The sequence below is a fragment of the Palaemon carinicauda genome, chromosome 12, assembly GCF_036898095.1.
Source record: "Palaemon carinicauda isolate YSFRI2023 chromosome 12, ASM3689809v2, whole genome shotgun sequence".
NCBI lineage: Eukaryota > Metazoa > Arthropoda > Malacostraca > Decapoda > Palaemonidae > Palaemon > Palaemon carinicauda.
Window position 1 is genome coordinate 16,013,978 of NC_090736.1, and position 6,077 is coordinate 16,020,054.

Below are 6,077 nucleotides of genomic sequence, written 5' to 3' on the forward strand. Positions count from 1 at the left end.
TATATATATATATATATATATATATATAAATATACATATATAATATATATGCATAATATATATATATATATACAGAGAGAGAGAGAGAGAGAGAGAGAGAGAGAGAGAGAGAGAGAGAGAGAGAGAGAGAGAGAGAGAGAGAGAGAGAGGAAAGCTCATGCAGAGACGGAGAGAGAGAGATCCATAGATCACTCGTATGTGTCGAAGAGGGGCAGGGTTTGATCCCCGACTATCGCCCTAAAGTCCAACCAGCTATAAATGGCTCCCAACATTTAAGGAGAAGAGCCTAGAGCTAATAGCTTCACTCCAAATAATTTATTGAGACTATATAGGCCTCCATCCTTTTAGTCTATACTGGTCTCAATTAACACTTCTATGGTTTTGGTGACTGTAAGAACTTGTAAAGTTAATGTGAGTCCTAATATTTTTGGACACAGTTTCCACTGCAAACCTTGTAATCTGAAAGGAAGTAAATGAAGACATTTTTTCTTCACGTGTGGGATTCGTTCCCAAGCTTATTATTCTGTTCATTTTCTACTGATGGATTAATAAAAGAAATTATTTGAGAAAAAAACTCTTTATTTTTCCAAACTGTTATGTACAACTATTCACAAAAATATATATATAATATATACATTTGCATACAAGGGAATTAAAAAAGCCCCACTGCAGAACTGCTTTGAAAATCAGACTATCATTACATATATAAACACTCTGAAAAGAATGTACATAGGAAAAAAACAATCAAAAAATAAATTAAATATTGCAGTACGCAGACATAGGTATAAAACTCTCGAGAAATACATTTCTGCCATTAATGTTTCCCCCAAAATGCACCATCTTGAAGCAAGACGTTTCTTTTTTTTCTCATTCTATCTTTTACCCTGTTCTTGATTACCATCCTTAACTTTCTGGGATGAAGACGAGATTAAAGGCACTGCATTAACTTGGGGATGACGGGGGGGAGGGCAGGGGGATATGAGGGGAAGAGTGATACACGAATGAATCAACGGTACATCTTAAAATTCTGAAGATGGAGATGACTATGATGATGATAATGAAAACAGCAATAACATTCGCAAAGGAATACGATGACGTCAAACCATGATCGTTTCATGTTTGTATTTGTTTTATTTGAACCACAGAAATCATTGTGTTGATATGGCGACAGTTAATGAAGATGAATATATCAATCCAGTTCTCCTTACTCAAAAAATATTCTTATCCTATTGGTCCCATCTTTGCTATTACCAGTATTTTACAATGAAGCAGAGGATGGCGATGGGGTGGCTGGAAAGGAAAAGCATGTGCCCTTATATAAGAGAGAGAGAGAGAGAGAGAGAGAGAGAGAGAGAGAGAGAGAGAGAGAGAGAGAGAGAGAGAGAGAGAGAGAATTTTTTGGAGGGTTAGGTGAAAAATAATAGAATTATAGATGCTCCAGTTTAAAGAATACGGATGACGATGGTAATGAGAGAGAGAGAGAGAGAGAGAGAGAGAGAGAGAGAGAGAGAGAGAGAGAGAGAGAGAGGAGAGAGGAATGATTAGATAGGCAGGTGTGGGCGTGGGAGTGAGCCCTCATCCCTCAGCCGTTCATGATGTCCTCAATCATAAAACCTTTCTTTTTTGGTCGTTCAGGGGGGTGGGGTGGGTAAGGCGGCCTGGGTACCGCGCCCATGGCGCCCCCGCCGCCCATAGACATGTGACCCTGTAAGGCCATAAGAGGGGATGGGGGCACGGAGGGGCCGGGACCCCCTAGTACCTGCTCTATGGGTCGCTTCAGATCGTGATGAGAGGGACGGTAGTGTGATCCATGTGGTGGACCTGCTCCCCCTCCGCCCACTATGGGGTAGAACCCATGGGCTGGGCTGTACAGGGGCGTGACGTGGGCGTGTGGCCGGGAGGCAGGCCTCTGAGACGGAGGCTGGGTGGCGGAGCCTGGGCGTGATGGTCGGACATGGCCGAATCTCTGCTGCCGGCGCTACTGTGCGAGGGGTTGCTGTGAGGTGTCGGATGAGAGGTGCTGAGGTGGACAGAGACGAAAGACTTGTCGGGGACCTGTGGACGTGCGGGGAGGCGTGCATGCGCGTGGAGTGGGACGTCGTGTGTTCGTGCGTGGTGTGTGTTGCGTGCGATTGCGTGGTGTGTGCGTGGCTGGAGACCCATGTGGACGTCGTTGCTTCGCTGCATCTCCGAAGGGTGGAGGCTGGAGACGTGGAGGTGGTGGTGGAGATGATGGTGATGGTGATGCTCTGGCGAATCGTCGGCGACGATTCGCCTCCCTTCCTCTTCGTCCTCTTCCAGGTCCTCCTCCACCTCCTCGTCGTCCTCCACCTTTTCCGACTCGTAGAAGGCGTAGGCGTCGTCTGGACGCCCTGGATCGATCTCTTCGTCTTCGTCGTCCTCTTCGGGTTCTTCCTCGACTTCGTCGTCGTCCCAGGTCAGTTCCTCCCTCTCTCCTGTCGCAGGCAGACAAAGCAGCGGCTGAGGAAGAAGCCGACACGCCCCCGTCGTCATGATTGGCGTTCTTCCCTCTTCGGGATCTTTGTCGGATGGCAGATGCCCACCGATGGAGTGAGTAAGCATGTGTCGCCGCAGGTCGCAGTTCCTCCTGAAGACGGCGCTGCAGGTGGCGCACTTGTAAGGCTTAAGGTCGGTGTGGGTCAGGAGATGCGTCTTCAGGTTACTCCTCTGATTGAAACTCCTGCCGCAAGTGGGACACTTGTGGGGTGACTCCTCCATGTGAAGGATCTTGTGCACGGCCAGAGTGCGACTCTGGCAGAAGCCTTTGCCGCACTCACTGCACTTGAAGGGCTTCTCCTTGCTGTGGATGTACCTGAGGAGAGGTAGAAAAAGAGGCGGTAGTTTATGAAATGGCTCAAATCTGTACGGTGTTAACATTAAATAAAGGCAAAGAACAGCAATATATGTGTGTGTAATAAAGCTATGAACTTGCTATTTGATAATAATAATAATAATAATAATAATAATAATAATAATAATAATAATAATAATAATAGCAGTAGTAGAAGGCACTTCAAAATGAAACAACTGCCTAGACCAAATATAGTTTCAGGAAATGCTTTCAAATCTTGAGAGGAATTAGAAAAAATCCTATATATACTCAATATGGATCAAGCAATATGAATCATATTCGTTCTTATACATTATCATACCTCAAGGAATAATAAAATAACACAAATGAAACACTAAAAGATACAAAAAAAAAAAATGAGAGAATAGGAATAAAAATAAGTCACAGGATCTAAAAAATAAAAATATTAAGACATTATAATATAGATTCTAAAAAAAAAAATAATATAGATTAGGAGAAAAACATGAAAGAATAAACACAACCATAAAATATCATCAATAAACACATAAATATGTCACAAGATCTAAAGAAAGGGTAAAATAATATATTCTAGAAAAAAGAAAGAAAAATTAATATAGATTAAATAAACCATGAGAGAATAGACACAACCTTCAATAACATCAATATACACACAAATAAGTCAGTCACAAGATCTAAAAAAAGTTTTTTTTTATTTTTTATTTTTTTTTATTTTCTTTTTTTTTCTTTTTGCATCTACTTAAACATTCTGTGAAGAAGCTACGAAATCGAAACCCACCCTATATTTACCTATTTTTTTCTCTCTCTCTCTTTTAAAGTCTGCAAATATAAGACCTTACTGAGGACCATTACTAAGGAGTTTTTGATTTAAATGCATGAGGGGAGTTCCACCACAAGGCTTTGGGTGTCTTCCCAGACAGTTTGTCTAAATATGGCCAAAGCCGAAAACTCCTTAAAAGCCGAATACAATTGGGAATCCTTCCCAAGATGATTATCGTCCTTTTTATCATCCATATGGATTGACAAGAGGCGCGTCGGGGCAGGACATCAAACTCCATAAAAAGGAGAAAATTCATTCAATATATCTTTTGGATATGTAAAGAAAGAGATCCTTTATTGGAAGCATGACAAAAAAAATCCTTGGCTTTATTTAAAAAGACATAAAAATAGGAGAGGACCATAATGATATATAATAGTGCATTTTTAAGTAAGGTGTTTGCATTGGAGTCTCGTATTAGGGTGACAAAAAAAGTCTAGTGATAAGAAGGATGGAGCTTTGACGTTTATAAATCTTATTTGCTGATTTATTCACAAAGTTTTTTTTTTTCTAAATAGGTTCTTTTCAGTTAAAGTGTGCTAATCTTTTTGCATAAACTACACACACGTACGTGCATATATATATATATATATATATATATATATATATATATATATATATATATATATATGCATATATATATACATATATATATATATACATATATATACATATATATATATATATATATATATATATATATATATATATATTTATATATATATATAATATATATATATATATATATACATATATACTCGTATATATATATATATATATATATACATATATACTCGTATATATATATATATATATATATATATATATATATATTTATATACATATATACTCGTGTATATATATATAAATATATATATATATATATACATATATACATATATATATGTACATATATATATATATATATATATATATATATATATATATATATATATATATATATATAAGCGATCTATCGCTGAAACATGCTATGTAAGTATTTGTCCAAAATTTTGAACTAGCGCTTTCGTATTGTCATACCTTTTCAGGGCCAATTGAAACAAAATGTTAAGAACAGTTTCAAAGTCACCTCTGCAGCAGTACTAGACTAGAAAGAATACAAAAACATAAAAACTAGCTGTTTAATATTTCTTTCTAGTCTACTACTGTCGCAGAGGAGACTTTGAAACTGTTCTTAACATTCTGTACCAATTGACTCTGAAGATGTATGGCAATACGAAAGCGCTAGTTCAAAATTTGTTTTTTTCTGATCCTTCCTCCAGCCCAGTGACACACACACACACACACATATATATATATATATATATATATATATATATATATATATATATATATATATATATATATATATATATATATATATAACTTTGCAATACAGTCTTTGAGTTTGCCATACTACTTACCTAAAATATACACATTATACAATGTAAGCAACATAATTCAAAGTCAGTGCAATCATTTAAACATACCCTGCCACCCATCATTAGAAACGCTAAACCAATTATGCAAACCTTGTTCGCATGATCACCAAAGTTCATTCCATTTTCTCTGATGCTCATTTAGCATCTTGCTTTTGCAACTAGGGTTGTAGCTTAGCTAGTAATAAAAATAACAATAATAATAATAATAATAATAATAATAATAATAATAATAATAATCTGAAAGATATGCAGAGCAACGTAATGTGTTGGGTATAATTAAAGTTGAAAATAAAGTTCTCTATTCTGTTGCCAATTATTGATTTCATTTTCATCTTCTATTTGTTAAGGCATTTATATTATTGTTGATTGTTTTGGCTTAATTTTTTTTTTACTTATGAAATTTTCACAAACAAGGGAATATGTTTTTCGTATCATCATTTTCATTAAGCAAACGAGTTTACGCCAAAAGCCGAGAACACTAACGCTAAATTAACATAGCTACCAACTTAGGAGGAAACCTGCATTTGGTCTCTCTCTCTCTCTCTCTCTCTCTCTCTCTCTCTCTCTCTCTCTCTCTCTCTCTCTCTCTCTCTGTGTATGTATATATATATCACCTGTTTTAATAAATTTATATATGGGAGTGTTTTAGAGAGAGAGAGAGAGAGAGAGAGAGAGAGAGAGAGAGAGAGAGAGAGAGAGAGAGAGAGAGAGGTAAGAATATCAATACTCTCATAATCAATCATCAATATGCGCAGAGAAATTTTACTACTAAAATAATGCATTAAACATCCCAATATGAATTTTGTTCAATAGGACTTTTACAGCACTAGCTGCGTTCAAACTGGAAGACGAGTATAATATGAAAAATGAATAAAAACAACTAGATAAATGAATAAATTCAGTATAAAAGATTTCGCTTCTGAATAAATCCAGTATATACAATTCCTTAATTTAATGAATCCAGTAT

General features: G+C 36.6%; 1 pseudogene; it reads right to left on the reverse strand.

The window, feature by feature from the left end:
- Positions 1-583: 583 nt before the first annotated feature.
- The window catches only part of LOC137651235 (protein bowel-like), a 167,572-nt pseudogene continuing 162,078 nt past the window's right edge, over positions 584-6,077 (reverse strand).